The 17,582-nt window shown below is 31.0% G+C and overlaps 2 long non-coding RNA genes across 2 annotated transcripts; both read right to left on the bottom strand.

Moving 5' to 3' along the window:
* Positions 1–6,984: 6,984 nt before the first annotated feature.
* LOC120256723 lies at positions 6,985–8,372 on the bottom strand. The gene is made up of 4 exons (XR_005535394.1): positions 7,990–8,372; positions 7,690–7,895; positions 7,550–7,599; positions 6,985–7,469 (listed from the first exon to the last, which is right to left on the bottom strand). It is a non-coding gene; the product is annotated as an uncharacterized LOC120256723 (long non-coding RNA).
* Positions 8,373–13,329: 4,957 nt separating this feature from the next.
* Positions 13,330–17,365, bottom strand: LOC120283486. The gene is made up of 3 exons (XR_005543284.1): positions 17,299–17,365; positions 16,520–16,637; positions 13,330–15,679 (listed from the first exon to the last, which is right to left on the bottom strand). It is a non-coding gene; the product is annotated as an uncharacterized LOC120283486 (long non-coding RNA).
* Between the last annotated feature and the right edge of the window lie 217 nt (positions 17,366–17,582).

Below are 17,582 nucleotides of genomic sequence, written 5' to 3'. Positions count from 1 at the left end.
GTTTTATTTATTTATTTATTTATTTTGGGAAATTTATGCAACATGTTATATGCCCAGGAATGTTGTAGTAATTTATGATAGCTATGTTTGATTGGAAATTCATATTACATAGTAATCAACTTAGTAATGTTCTAAATTTTCCAAAATACCCTTGTGTCTACCCATTTTATGCAAGTTTAAATTTAAAGTAAATAAAATTTTGAATAAAAAAATTAAAATTTTGAACTTCAACATTTTCCCAAAATAATATGATTCAAATTTAATTTTTTTATCCAACGAATAAAGTATAAAAATTAATAATTATAAATAAAGGGCATATTTGTCCAAAAAATATTTCAGACTACCATCCACTTGGTAATCCGACATAGCCACCTATTTTGGTGGTAATGGGATTACCAAGTTTCTTGGTAATCTTCCAAGGTTGGTAATAACAGATTACCATCAATAGTACCACCTTTATCAATCCAAATGTGGTAATCTGAAAAGATTACTTTCAGATTACCACGTAATAAACAGTAATGTTTTCACATTATCGCGAACCAAACGACCCCTTAGGGGTATTTATTGTACTCCACTTCCTCAATGGATGGTGGGGATCGTTTTGATCCGACAGCTACAATTGTTCCTCTAGAGTATTCTATAACTCTCTACACAACTCTACCAAAATATCTAGTCTTCTCCTCTTTCCTAGAAATTTCCTTCTCTTCTTCTAGGATCATGGAGAGCAGTCTAGAAAGACCCACACACTTTTACATATTTATACAAGGTTACAACACTTAGAATACTTTCTAAGTATGGAAGGGAACCTCCCTTCCTCTTGGTCCTAGTGGGGCTTCTCGGTCATGGGAGTGTCGTACAGCTTCCATGTTGCATCGAGCATGATGATATGCACCGGAAAGATGAAACAAAATGACAAAGTTAATAATATTATTCGTTTTGGAGGCATAATTGCCACAAATGATTTTGATATTAATATTTGAAACTTAACTAAGTATATTGTTGCTTAAATTAAAAAGAAAAAAAGCAATGTTGATTTAAAATTTGAAGATTTATTTATTGATTTCTCTCATTATTTACGCATCCAATTTCTTTGAAAAAGTTTTCTAAAGGTCAAATTAACATTATGAAAAAAAATTTTAAAAATCAAATTAGAACTTAAAAAAAAAAATTCCAATCTATGAACGTACTAAAATGATATTGTTAATAAGATCGTTGATGGTGTATATAATTAATGCATGGTTAATCACTTCAATTATTTTTTGATTCTTCAATCAAAATAAGTGATTACAAATTTAATATTAATATTCATAACAAATAATATAATCAAACAATATTGCTTTCATTAAAACTAAAAGATATTTATAATTTAAAGTGATCAAAATATTTATCCTTTATAAATTAGTAAAAATCACCATTATAAAAGTGTATATAAAAAAAAAAGATGAATTCAATACTCTTGTACTACATATTATTTATAATTTACTCCCTTTAATAAATCACAATTAATTTAGGACTAAATTGCAAATAATTTTGTAATTAATTTGTAATTAATTTAGAACTAAAATAACAAATATTTTTAATTTGTTGTAATTATACAACCCCTCAAATGATCTACAATTAATTGAAGTTCATATTTCTTATATCAAAGTTTCAATAAATTTTGAAACTATCAATATTTTTTAAAATTATAATTTGCTTTTTAAGTTTTAGTACTCAATTAATAATAGGTTGTGCTTAATTAGTATTAGGTAAATCAAATTTCATCTATTTTTCATCTATATTTGATTTTAAAGTTTAGCATAATATCAAAATTTATAAAAATATCATATTAATTTTTCTATATTATAAAAGTAATTTTAGTTATTTATTTGTATTTATTGGTAGTTGTTAGCCTAAATTGTTCTTTATTCTTAATGTTCTTCAAAGTTAATTAATGTAATAATGATATTGTAAGTTTTTTCACTTGGCTACATAATAATAATCTAATAGATTTATTCAACTTCAATAGTTGATAAGTAGTTTGTTCATAGTCTTTAATTATTTTTTTAAAATTTTAGTAAACTTGTAAATTTATTTCATATTGGGAATTTAGGTTTCCTGAATGACATGAATGCAAATTTGCTATCCATGTCATCATCCACGTTATTCTTTTTTTATGTAACCTTCAAATTTAGACCTTAAAATTTCTAAATTCTTAAAATTATAAAATCATATTTTAAATTCTAAAATTTTAAGCCCAAATACTATGGAATTGATATTGAAAATTCTAAAAACTTAAAATTTAAATAATAAACTTTAAAATTCTAAACACTAAATCCTAAGCCCTAAACCTTAAACCTTGAACCCTAAGCAAATGGTTTGAGATTTATAATCTAGGATTTAGGGAGAAAGTTTTCGGTTTACCGTTTATAATTAAGAGTTTAAATTTGGGATTTAAATGCTAAAGAAAATTTTATTTAAAAAAAGAATAGAGAAAGAGAGAGAGAGAGAGAGAGAGAGAGAGAGAGAGAGAGAGAATGGTGTAGATGCTGATAGAGATGCTAACTTAGCATCACATTGCGAAACGTATTCGGTAAAAATATCATTACTCTGTCATTTTCAACAACGAATGAATGAGATATAATATTTTATTTACGTTTTGGTAGAAAATTATTCATTGTCGCTTGCCACATATCATGCTGGTCTTCTACTCTAATATATATATATATATATATATATATATATATATATATATATATATATATATATATATATATATATATATATATATATATATACATATATGTATATATATATATGAGAAATGGACAGAATTTATAATATTTAAATTAAAATAAGATAGGATATTTATTATTATTAATTTTATATTTTTATAACTAATATTTCAAAGTAAAATTGTTTGATTTATTGAAAAAGATAATTTATTTGTATTTTTAAAAATTAAATATTCAAATAATTTAATACTCCTGTATGATATAGATGACATATGATAAATAATATTATAATTTAATAAATAAAAGACTTCAATTTATCATAATATAAATTAACATATTTCATATTTTAAATTTTAGAAAGTTGTTTTAAGAAATGAAATAGTAATTAAAAAATATTTAACATGATATTTATTTATTTATGAGATCATACAGTCCAACTGGAATGGGTCATCCAGTCAGACCGACTGACTCGTGAACCAAATATGAGACTGATTCGATATCAGTCCGATTTTAAAAAAATTGCTAGCAACTCTTTGGCCAAGATTTTAATTACACCTAAGAATCTTCTAACATTTACATTTTTTCATGCAAAACAACATAATCCAGTATCAACTACCAGCTATCAGTCAAGTTCAGCATCAACACCATCGCCATCACCACTAGCTCCTGACCTACCCCTATCTCCACAGCCTCATAAAATTTAACCCTTTGTCCCTCAAGAAAGTACATCATCAGCCAAATGATTGTGACATCTGCTACAATGCTACTATAAATGATCATCCTTCCTGTGACTCTTTCTCGCCGAGTCATCCTTGATGTTTTTATAGCACTTGAAACATTTTGATTGCAGGAAGGCCTACTACGTGGCTGTAAAATTACATCCTTTGAAGCAGACAATTTTAATCTGCACTCAAAGAAAGTCAGCACATGAACAGATCAAAAGCAACATTAATAAAAGATATGAAATCCTAGAAAACATCAAGCAAGAAACTCAGATGAAAAGACCAAGAACAAATGTGTATCACTAAAATCATAACCAAATTTCACATACTTTTACTAAGAAACTCCAGAGTTTTTTATCACAGGTGCATTCAATTATTAAGGATCACACTACCAATCAAACGAACCATGCAAAATGAAATTAACATTAGGTTTTTGCAAGAAGCATTAGGAGCAAAATATATTACTCCTTGATCAAAAGGAATTCCTATTAATCCAACGACCAAAGTAAATAGTACTAATACAAGCAGAGGAAATAGCACAGTATTTTCCGATTCATGAGGATACATGTAAGTGTATTTATTTTGAAAGTACGTACGAAAGTATTGCATCCGATTTATTACATTATTATAAATTTTATTTTTATATGTACCCTTTGAAAAAAATGAAAAAAAGAATACCTTATTATTAATATTTCTTTTTAAGATTAAGAAAGGTAAATTTTCATTGTCTATTTTAAGTGGTTCTCTCCCCCATACAGATACAGACATTGAACAGAACAAGCTACGCGAGGGGTTTAAAAGATCAATATATGGTTTAAAAATGATAATGGCCATGAAATGGGAGGGTTTAGAGTTCAATCGAGGGTTTGATCATGGAGAAAAAGAGAATGCTAGGGAAAAAGAAGGAAAAATGGCATTGATGCCTTTAATTATCTGACTACGAGGATGTAATATTTAACTAATATTTAGCAGAACAGTGTCATTGATGATGACTTTTTGAATGGTGTTCAAAAAGGTGATGGAAAAAAATGATATTGATGTTCAGTATAATACCCTAATTAGTCCCTCTACTTTTCTCTCTATTTTTTTTGGTCCCTCTATTCAAAAATGCTCCAGACTAGTCTCTCTAAAAATGTGCCTACTTAGTTAGAAATGCTCCTAACTAGTCCCTCCACTTTTAATAATGGGCCAACTAGGGACTAGTTGGGCCATTATTAAAAGTGGAGGGACTATTTGAGAGCATTTTTAACTAAATGGACACATTTTCAAAAGTAAAAGGACTAGTCAGGATCATTTCTGAGTAGAGGGACCAAAAGAAGAGAGAGAAAAGTACATGGACTATTTTGGTGATTATATCTTGATATTCCTATAGCCATCAGGAAAAGGATAAGAAGCTGTGCTTAACACCTAATATCTAACCATGTGTTGTGTAACAAGTTATCTTAAGCCTACAAACGTCATTGCAGCATGCAGATGAAATCCAAGCACCCAAATCATACAAGAAGCTCTTCAGAAGCGAGAATTGAATAATGCAGTCATGGCAGAAACACAAGCTTCAAAAAAAAAACTATCTTAAGACACTCAACATGAACAGTGACCCTACTAGTAAAGAGAACGCTACCAATCAAATAAACCATGCAAAATGAAATTAACATTAGGTTTTTGCCATGAAATGAGAGGGGTTTAAAGATTCAATATATGGTTTAAAAATGATAATGGCCATGAAATGGGAGGGTTTAGAGTTCAATCGAAGGTTTGATCATGGAGAAAATGATAACGCTGGTGAAAAAGAACATACCCAATTCTTGGTTCAATACTCTAAATTTCTTGGCTCTAGAAAACCGCAATCAAGAAGATCAGGTCAAAAAGACCAAGAACAAATGTGAATCACTAAACTAATAACCAAATTTCACCAAGAAACTCCAGAGTTTTCCATCAAAGCTGTATTCAAACATTAAAAATCACAACACCAATCAAACCAACCATACCATGAAATGAAAGGGGTTTAATGCTTCAATTATGCTTTGAAAGTGATAATCGCCATGAAAAAAAGCTCGATTGAAGGCTTGATAATGATTCAATTCTCAGTGGCCATGGTTTCAACGCCCCAAATTTCTTGGCTTTCTCTCCTCTTCTCCGATCAAGCGGTTTATGTCTCACTGGATCTTCGGCTTCTAGTTTATAAGGTTCACCACGGCGGGAAATCACCACCTTCATCCCATTTTTATTTTAACAAAAAAAAAATACCCTTGAGAAATTAGTAACGTTATAAAAACAAATAAATAAAGTTTTGTAAAACCTACACATAATTATTTTTTTCCAACCAAAAATAAATAAATATTATATTAGGGTATATATTAAAATTTTCATAATTGAGGTTTAAGTATTAAGTTTGCATATTAACTAATAATAAGTTAAAACATTATATTTGTAAGAAAATGATGTTGCATTATTCATAATTACTTGAACTAGGCAGAAATACAAAATAAATAAATAAATGTCTCATTCGTTAAAAAAAAAGAATTTTTCTTTAATAAAAAAATGCATAAATATTAAATTATTGCATTCTAACTAATAATAAGTTAAAAAGTAAATTTGTAAGAAAATGATGTTGCATAATTCATAGTGACTTGAAGTTGGCAGAAATACAAATAAATAAATGTTTCATTCATTAAAAAAAAAGGATTTTTTCTTTCAACAAAAAAAAAATGCCAAATAATTATTTTGGTTATTGGTCCTGATGATTTCAGAAGTAATTAGCAGTTAAATACCATCTTCACAAAACCTTTCATCGTTGTAATATATTAAATTTTATTTATTCACTTGCTTTTTAGTCTGATAAATAGAAAATTTAGATTTATCATCCTTTTTTCAAACTGAAATCTCAAGGAAATTGATCAAGACCCATTGACCTTGGCTGTGTAAATATATTTATGAATTCTTTATTCACTTGCTTTTTAATTTGATAAATAGAAATTTTAGATTTATCATCCTGTTTCTAAATATGCGTTTAAATTATGGTAATGGAATGAAAGGGAATGAAATAACGAAGGAGGGGGGAAAGGAATTTGTAGGGGATAATAATGAAAATAGTGTTTGATTAGAGAAGTAATTTATGGGGAATGAGAAAAGTAGAAAAATAATTTATTAAAAATTAAAAAAGTAATGAAAAAATATAATATAAAGTTACTTTTATGCCCTTAATGTAAAGAAATAAATTTTGTTGTTTATTGAATATTTTAAATAAAATTTTAATTATTATAATTAATTATTTAAATTACTTATTAAGTTATGACTTATATTTGAAATAATATTTATTTAATATAATTATTATATGATTGTTATAATTAAATATTAATTATTTTAATAATATTACATTTATATTAAGTATAAATATTTATTAAATATAATTATTATAAGATTGTTATAATTAAATAGCTATTGCATTATAATGTTGGAACAGGACACCTGAAATTGGGCAACAGATGACATGTCTGGTTGAGGATAAAAGCTTTCACACATGGGTGAAGATTCACAACAGAGGCCAACTTGAGAATATGATTGGTTCTTTCCTATTACAAGAACTAGAAGCTAAGTAAAAACCCAGAGATTGGGAATGTTTGAAAAGTCACCATTACAAGCAACCAGCACCCACAATGTTTGATGCTGCTGATGATTTGGACAGACTACAATGCTGTCTTGGTGGTGACACAAGTTCAACCTTAAGTTCATCATATGGAATGTCATCATCTACGGATAATTTTTGGTAAATATGTTGAGGCCAATTAGAAAAGACTTCAACTTCTTCATGCAATTTCTTATACTTCCGCAGGGTCATTAAAGATTTTGTACTTTCCTCTTTATATAAGCAATGATGCAGCATTTGAGTATAAACTTCAGAATTGAAAATCAAGTATCCAAACCTGAACTGTTCTTGAACTTCAACACGAGAAGGTGATCAAATCTAAACTCCAACCGCAAGTACTTCAGCTAACTTCAAATGTTTGTACAAGAATGCTCTTCCGCCGAATGTCTATAAAGAAAATACACTGATTAAGAGATATGAGCTCAGTCATTAATTTGGCTTGAACACAAAGTGATGATTTCATGTACCTATATTTCAGGTTCTGGTGCAACATCAGCATTTTCAAATAAGCAGAAAACTGCATATTCAGTAATCATGTGCCTGAATTCAATCTTCAAACAGAGATTCAACAAGTGATTGAATTTCAAGAGACAATAGCCAATCTCACCTCTCACTGACGTACCCCAGCCCGGACATGAAAGTGCATTTGGAACCTTCATTCCTTGAACTAGAACTAGCGAGAGAAGAAGGAAGAGAGGAAGACAAGCCAATGAGGACAAGGCGTAGGGGAGAGCAGAGCAACAGGGAAGGCCTAGTAGATGACGATGCCCATCCTAAGCTGCATTTGTATGCAAGTCTTCCAATTAGTAATACCTATGAGAAATGAAGGAAAAAGAAAATGAGTCCCATTGGACACATAAATGAACTTGCCAAAAAATAATTTAGCAGTATAAGGTATCAAGCTCACCTTCAGAAGTTGATTATTTTCCTCTTGAATTCCATGATGACCAAATTGTAGTAGGATGATGGATGCATCATTCAATAAAGAGGTCACCAAATGGAGATGATTGGCAATATGCATGATCCTTAAAAATCAGAGAAAGTTTGAGTGAAATCTAAAATTATTGCAATCTCACAATAAACATATTTGTAAAACCTTTAACCAAGGGCTGCTAAAAATCAAATTCTTGAATCCATCTAGCAAAAGCAATGTATTGGAGAGGTGAAGAATCTGCAACTTTTCAAAGCCTCGGAAATTTTGAGGTAGAATAAGCCTCAAAGAGTTTCAAATACACCAAAGCATGGCATGATAACTACTTAGCAGAAAAATTATCTGTGCCTTGATTTTAAGTTTATACTTGCATCCATTGGATGAGAATTTGTTGAAAAGAACTCGAAGAAACCAAAAATAGTCAAGTGTTTAATCTTCATTCCATTGTGTTATCAAGACATGCAGAATCATGCAGATATATCAGTATCCAATCTGTAACAGACTGCTCAAAAACCTTAAATTGGCATCAGAGTCTTGCAATGAAGTCCACATACATCTCTAATTGATTTTTAAAATAGTTTCCCTTATAGCATCTCTTATCAGCAAAACAACGTTTTTTTTTTTCTTTTTCTGATGCCAGGACATAGTTCCTCCATCAAACAAATCAAATATCAAAGAAGAACCATAACCAAGACAAACAACAAACACATAAATGCATCACATGATTCACATCATGACAACTATACTGCAGGAGATGATTTAATATAACTACAATTCTATAATGAATCTAAATTAATCTATCTATAAGTTCATAGTGTTTTTTTTTTCTTTTTTTCTTTTCTTTTTCTGATGCCAGGACATAGTTCCTCCATCAAGAAAAGACAGAATTTTACAAGATTCAATGTCCATCAAACAAATCAAATATCAAGAAGAACCATTACCAAGACAAACAACAAACACCATAAATGCATCACATGATTCACATCATGACGACTATACTGCAGGAGATGATTAATATTGTTGGGACGCAGTGGTTAACCTGGTCCATAGTCCCACATCGTCTGTGAGAGTCAATCTCCCTAGCCTTATATATCCTAAGCCAATCCTTCCCTCTAACTGCAATTATGGAGAAGTTAGGGTGGTGGGTCTTTGTATTAATATGGTATCAGAGCTACTGTTCCGATCGGCCGTGACTAGGATCTTGGGTCCCACATCCGCTGTGGGCCCAGGGGGGGTGTTGGGACGCAGTGGTTAACCTGGTTCATAGTCCCACATCGTCTGTGAGAGCCAATCTCCCTAGCCTTATATATCTTAAGTCAATCCTTCCCTCTAACTACAGTTATGGAGAAGTTAGGGTGGTGGGTCCCTGTATTAACAAATATAACTCCAATTACATATGATGAAAAACAAATTCATCAAACTAAATTAATTTATCTATAAACTATGCACATAGTATAAGTTCATAGTTTCCAAATCGTTTGTAATAAATCCACAATTCAAGTAACTAATAAACAATTAAATTAAAAGAACACAATATAGCCAAACTTATGATTTGTTTGGCTGTGTGAGAGAGAGAATATTTCATGAATGAGGAACATATACAGTTTGTATGTAAACAGATAGACACTGTCTTTTTTTTTCCTGGACAAGAGGAACAGAGTCCAATAACTCCACTAAATCGTCAAGGGTGTGCACAAGTCTTGGTGGAGCAAGTGGGGGCGGGGCCCGCGCACATAGACACTGTCTTTGTGTGAACACACCTATTCATCTAGATTGCCTTGCTAATTCATGTAATAACTTTAGCACAAATATCTAGCAACACCTGCAAACTCTAACATACCCTGTAAATTTGAGAACATTGACATGTATAGTTTGTGGGGTTGAGCATGCACATCACCAACTAAATTTGTATTTTTTTTTCTTCATATATAATATATTTTTGTAGTAACTTTGAACCCAAACAGTGTTCTGTTTATCTAAATCCTAGCTGCCTAATGCCAAAATTCACTGGATGAGTGTCTAAAGTTTTTTAATTTAATTTTTTTATATTGTAATATGATCGATTTTAAGTTTTCAATCCTTTAATTTATTTAGTCTTATAATATATATATATATATATATATATATATATAATGTAAATGTAATTGAATCCTGTTTGTGGTTTAGACAAATTGGTGGCTTGGGAAGTGATCAAATCAGAATTTTCATGTCAATAATACATGGGTTGATTTGTTCCACTAAATATAATCAAAATATATTTATAGTTAACCCAGATTCATTTACATCATATCAGGATTGTGACATGCCCAAATGAAAGAGCATATTCAAATAACACATCACCTGCACATTTGTAATCAAGAAAATGGAGATTTTTTCATCTGAACCCTAAATAAATCCCTAGGTTTTGTTCACAAGTATATCAATATGAGACAACTTATAATTGTCGAATGTCATGGAGCAAAAATTAATATTTTTGATATAAGCATATCAATAGGGCAATATATATATATATATATATATATATATATATATATATACATTTATCATTTTATTTTTCAAAATATTCAAAATGTTTGGGAAAGATTTCAAGGTTTCAGTTTTCTGAATATTTATGTCTTATAATCTCTTTTGTTCAAATAGTTACTTTAGATTTTTATTTTTTTATTGTATGTTCCAATTTTCTTCAATGTTAGCTTACACTATAATTTAAGAAGATATTAATTTTTTCCATGGGCTGTGACATATCAACTACATTTTAGGAATAAAAGATTACTCATGTGGTCAGGTCCTTTAACTCATGCCACTTGACTAGTTCATTTAGTGGAATTATAAAAAAAAAATTTTTTTAGTAAATTTTAAAATAATATGTATATAAATTCAAATTTATAATTTTTCAATTCCAGTAAGTAAAAATAACAACATGAATTGGGGGCAAATCTAAGGCATGTTTTTTTGATATGTGACACTTATACATGCAATTTCAGACTACCTGAGGGCATATATGCAATTTCATGATGCTCTATGGTTATACATGCAATCCAAAGATATAACATTACTATTCAAAGATATGAAAATATGTAAATTTCAAGGTAAAATATGCAAAACTAACAATATGCCATCTATTGTAGGAATAGTTTAACATTAATTTCTTTTATCAATCCAATAAACTAATCTTGTAACTAAATCTTTTTTTATTGTCTAATAAAAAAGAAAGAAAAAAAATCCATCATTTTCATCATTTGTTGCTCCTTTTTAGATTAAACTATATATTTAAACTCTCAAAACTCTCATATCATATTATGAACCAATAAAACTAGAGACCATGACTACAAATATCTGGAAATTCAATATGATATAAATAATCTGATTCCAAATAAGATAAGATGTGTGTCTAACAATAGTGGCAAAATGGTTTAAAAACTCTGATAAATGATATAGCCGCTTTTTTGCTAATATATTAGTTTCACCTATGAATCTTCACAAACAAATTATTTTCATTTTTTCATGCAAAAGGACAGGATTCAGTATGAATTCTAAAGAAGGCAATTCAGTTCTAGCACATGATTAAATAAAATGATTAAAAAATAATTAAACTGTAGCATGATGAGGTGATAACATCTTAATTGCAGAACTGAGTACTTTGGATGTTCCCAAATGTTCAAATAACATTGACCTACTGAATATGTCTATAAAAAAAAAGAAAAAGAAAAAGGGGAAAAAAAACCAAAGCAAGTAAAATATAGTCATTCTTTGATAACGCAAGCAAGAAGATTTTATGTACCTCAATGTTAAGTTGTGGTACAACTGCTACTACATCAGACTTCATGTTCACCAGTATATGCTTAATTACAAATTTTACTGGGTACAACTGCAATTATGAAGTTTCATAAGGTTATATATTCAGAAAAAAAAAGGAAGAAGAAACGTTTACTCTAACTAATATACATCAATTCTGCAGTGAAAACCTTGGCTTCCCTTTTTTCCTAGGTGTTTTGTTTTTCTCTTGTATCTGGTTGCTCCACTTCTAGTGGATTTTGTTCTTCGCTTGTTTTGGTTTGTGGTCGTTTCAGGCTTTGGTGATTGAGTCGTTGTTGGCGCTGTTTGTTGTCACCTTAGTATGTAACTGCTTAAACTTTCTAATAAATGTGGTTTATCTACTTTGTCAGAAAAAAAAAAAAAAAAAAACTTGGCTTCAAGAGCTATACTTTTGCTTAATAAAAATCTCTAAAAATATAGATTTATTGCAAAATTATTGGATATTTTAAATCAGAAAACCAAAAAAATAGGAAATACACAAAAACATAGAGAAATAGATTAAGGATGAAGACTTACTTGTCTAGAGTACCAATTGATCTTTTTTACTGTTATGAAGTAATCTGAATATCTCTTAAGTATTTCTATGATTCACCAAGCGATGGCACATAAGCATTTGCAAGTTTCCACTTTGCATTCCAGTATGCTTCATCCAAAGTGATCTCTTGACAGCTTCCAAAAAAAATTTCATTTTATTAGAGAGTGACCACAAGGTAAGAGCAAGTCACACAATCAGGACCAATTCCTTTAATTCACATTTCCAGCACTACATTGACAGCCTCTTCAACCATTCCAGCAATTCCATAAGCCTTGATCAAACTATTGAAGCTATACAAATCTGGTTCTAGTCCAAGTTATTCAGCTCAGCACACCAGTAACATCCTCAATCCAACCCTTCTTTTCATATATATATATATATATATATATATATATTAATCAAAAATTGTATGTTTAGTGACTGGAAGTACAACTGAACTCTTTCATCTCCTGCAGGACTTCATTCAACTTCTCAAGTTGACCTTCTTTTCCATATGCATCCAACATAGAATTGTGTCCTTCAAGGGAGAATAACCAGCATCTCTCATTATTTAAACAAAATATAGCTCATCAACTTTTTTTTTTTGAAAACAGCTCATCAGCTTAAATCCTTGATTTCACCATGAACTGATAAGATGGTATTGTAAGAAATAATATCAGCTAAATGCTATATCTGTGAGCCATCCAGAATAATTTTCTTGGCCTAAATAAGGAACCCTGCTATACCATAGATATCAAGCATCACATTGAAAGTTACTCCCTCCGTTCCTTTTTATTTGTCGTGGTTAACCGAATCTCACGTACCAAGAAATTTAATTATTTCACAAAATTTTATAAAAAATTTGTTATATTTCCAAAATTACGCATAATTTATGTTTCCATATTTTTCTCTCATATGTAATTCCAACAAGAGAGTTGAATAAAGTATTAAAGGTAATTTTGGAAAAAAAATAATAAATGCTTGATATTAAAAAATGACAGATAAAAAAGAACAAAAGGAGTATGGTGTTAGTAACATATCCACAATGAATCATCTCATTGAAACATGGTGCGCTCATCCACTACCAAGACTTGGCCACAGCAATTTATCACACAATTATATATTGCCTCATCCCATGTACCTCCAAATCTCAGCGTCAAATAGTAGGTATTTGCCAATTTTTCTAGCATCCCGCATTGCTAATAAATTCAAGCATATCCATAAATAACAATATCTTTCTGGTTTTCCATCATATCCACAACTAAACAAGCATCCTTCAAAGGCTCTGCTTTAATATGCATTCTCACAACTATACTGTAAGCAATAAGATCAAAAGTGACCCCTGATGCTTTCAACTTCAAGTAAAGATCCTCTGCTTCAGTGAATTGCTCAGGATACTGAATACATCTATCGCAGAAGAAGTGATGTGCTGCTAATAGCATCCTCGTAACCACCGGCCTCCATGCAGGAACATATCAGTAAATGGTACAACCAGTCTTCATAATTTGAAGACTTCAACCTTTTTTCCTGCAAGGGTTGGAAAGCATCATCCAAGAGGGAATATTGTATATAGGACATGACAAACACAAGTTGATGTGTGATCCACTAAAATTCCATCACAAAAAGAAGGTAATAAAATTTGAGGAACTTTATCTACTCAACATGGACGAGTATTGGCAGCAAGCCGACCTCATATCTAATCTACTAAGTTTTGAACAATATCACTGTCGTCCCCATGCCCGGCATACAAGTTGACCATCGTGCAGAAGTTTGAACAGTTACGATTTAATCCTGACCACTTGATTTCCACATAATTTTGCATAGCCTCTATCTAATAGTCAGCCCAATCACAACCTTCAATCATGGACCTATATTTTATTTCATCAGGCTCCAATCCTATGTTTTGGAGCCTATGAAATACAAGTTCTGCAGCTTTGACATTAGTTTGCTCTCCATAACCTGTGATCAAGGTGTTGTACATAAAATTATTGGGGGAAATTCAGCTTCTTGCATCAATGTCAATACAGACTCAGCCTCTTTCAGCTTACCTCGCTCACTGGAGGCATTAAGACGAACTAACCAATTCTCCGAATCTGGAACCGCTTCATCTCCACCCATAAAGTGGATAATTCCCTCAGACTTGTCATACATACCTAGGCGTGTGTAAATCGTCATCATTGATGAGTAGGCCATGAAAAAGTGAATTTTGCAGGTCCTCATGTGGCTAAAGATAAACTCGGCTTCTGAACGATTGCTCTTTCTCTGATAAAGACCCATAAGCATGCCAATAGTGACAGTGTTAGGCCTCACCTCTTTTTCTAACATCATGTGGAATCACTTTGCTCCCCACTCAACAAGCCCTCTTTTAGCACACACTTGTAATAAAAGGTTAAATACTTGAGAGTTCAGCTGACAATCTGAATCAGAAATTATTTCTGATATTAGTATGTTAGCCGTATCCCCGTCCTCTTTTGTAGCAGATACTCGGATGGTCAATTTACAAACTGACATATTTTGCTTCAACTTTCCATTTCTCCTTATCCATTTGATGAAGCACATCATCTTCTCATCAGTTCTTTTTTCTATCAGTTTTAGAACATGCATCCAATCATTTGTCGCCCAATAGCAGATAGAACAGCATTTGATCTACAATCATCTTCCACACTATTAGTTGCCTGCTCACTTGTCAATTAAACAGGACTCGAAAATTTTGTCTCGCAGACTTTTCATGCCAAGTATCTAATGCCATATATTTCTCCTCTGCATTCATAGTAGCTTTAGTTTGGATATCTACAGATTTAAAAATTGGATTTTTCAAAGTTAAGCTAGGACCCAACAAATTTAATTGATCAACTAATTGGGCCTCTTCAACTACTTCAATCAGTGATTTACTACCATGAACTCCAACCATCCCAGAAACTATGAATGTTTTAAATCTATTGTGATCATTAAGACCACATCTGAAACAACCGGCCACAAAAGAAGATGGGACATTAACTTTTCTTTTCAAGGACATACCAACTCAGAAACCACCATAGGAATGGTTTCCGCTCACTAGCTTCTTGCCACTCACCCATGAATTACAAACAATCCAATCAGCTGCCAACACATAAACATTTCCCAAAGCCTCAAATCTTTTTTCTGTCATGAAACTCTGAGGCAACGGAAAATTTCAAAGAACCCATCTTTTTATGAACACATTGTAAGAAATTAACTAATGCGCAAGGGAGGAGGTGTCAATCAGCAGATGCAGTCAAAACAATGAGTAATTTCTATAAATGAAATTTAATCCACCCGAGAAGGACATGAAAATCTTCAACCAGGAAATAGTGCAGCCTGCGGCAAAGTGCAAAGAATTAAGAAAAAAAAAAAAGACTGTATTAGAAGCAATTTTGATGATGCAACATAAAACTCTAAATCTCTCACTAATATTAGGTATTGATAGTAGAGATAAAATTGCAGTAAACCAAATTTTCCTGCATGGTCATATGTCAGAAGTGGGTAGTACATATAAAAACTTACACATAAATTACACGAGTGTAAAATATGGTAAATTGATTTGTAGGAACTTAAAAAAATAGAAATATTCCCAAATAAAGTGACACAAATGAAGCAATTTAAAAATGAATGAACAATCTGAGCAAGATGCCAATTTGAATAATTTTTAGTAGAGTGGATAACATCACAGCTTATACAAGCTTTTGATCAAAACAATTATCATTTACATAACTAACATAATTGAATTCTCTTGAAAATATAACACTCTTGATGAGTTGGATAACTAAATAGCGGAAAAAGCTCTCAAAACAACCAGTACTTGCATATACAAAATTTTAAACTAGCGGTTCTAATCAGTGAATGCCAATGAAACAATATGGTCAAAAGTATGCTTAATAACACATAATTCAACTAAAAAAAATTATCAAATACAATCCCTGTAATCCAAAATTGAAGTTACTAGCCAAAAAGCAATAGAATCCTTTTTATAAAAAGTTTAAACTGAACTTCATCCTGACATAAACCTTGAATTCAGTCATCAGATTAAACCATATAGTTTTATCTATAATTGGGTTACAGGCAGCTGATTCCATACAAGTCTTCTTAACAGCACTAATTTCACCAAAAAGAAGAAAAAGAAAAAACTTGAGACAGAAGGAGCACACATAGCACACTGACCTTGCGGGATCAATAGCTTGGGCTCAAATTTTGAAGCCAGATGTAACTCAGAAGTAAAAGTCAGGATGACAACCTCTGGCTTGAGTGTGAATCTGTGGAGAGAATGGGATGCCTTGACCTATAGCCCAAAGAAAGTATTCATTTATCCTTTATATAATACAAAAATAGAGAAACACAGAGGGATAAAGACTTAACAGAGGAGATGCATTGGCATGGTATTGCACATGAACTTATACTCGTACTAAATTCAATCAAGATGAGCATTACAAGTCAACCTTAAGCCCATCACAAACTGCAATATCAGTAGCATAGAACTTCATAATCGCATTGTTTGCATCACACATGACAGCCTTTATTTCACTTCACATAAATTTTAATTAGATGTATTACAAATGATCCCAGCAATGAAACCAATTTTGTACAACCCTCATTGCACCAACATGTTCATAAAACAAATTCATGCCCTAAACAAATTGACAGACTTTCAGTTTTACAACAACATTGCAAATTGTTAATGCTTCCATTTTTCAATCGGAATCAATTCAATAAAGGAACAATAAGAAACTACCAAACATTGTGCTCAAACTCACACATCAACTAAAGTGACAAAGTTATCAACTCCCATCGATTAAATATGATTCACACTCATCAAATCAACATAAACATTAAAAACACAAAACAAAAAACGAAAGAATCCATCTTTCAGATCAGAAACAGTGCCTCTCCGCTCAATAAAAAAACAGAAAGATGCAGGTACGAGTTCGGAGTTTGAATCTTACCCTTCTCGAGCGGATCAAACAACACAAGATGATGGAAAAGGAGAAGAACTGAATATTAGATCCAAAGATCAGATAATAACATAAATACTATTAAAAAATTAATTTTTAAAAAATAATAATAACATAAAAATAGTTTAAAAATAATTTTAAAATCTCATTTTTGTGATTTTTCAAAACCATGTGAGTGAAAAAAATTCCGTTAGCATTCTTCTTGAACTAATTTTTGATCATGTTAATTAAGGATTCCTGAAAATTGAACCTAAGCAAGGCTTACTGAAAATTAG

Source organism: Dioscorea cayenensis, chromosome 3 (genome assembly GCF_009730915.1).
Source record: "Dioscorea cayenensis subsp. rotundata cultivar TDr96_F1 chromosome 3, TDr96_F1_v2_PseudoChromosome.rev07_lg8_w22 25.fasta, whole genome shotgun sequence".
NCBI classification, from domain to species: Eukaryota; Viridiplantae; Streptophyta; class Magnoliopsida; order Dioscoreales; family Dioscoreaceae; genus Dioscorea; species Dioscorea cayenensis.
Note: the sequence above shows the minus strand (reverse complement) of the source record. Positions and strands in the feature narration are given on the sequence as shown.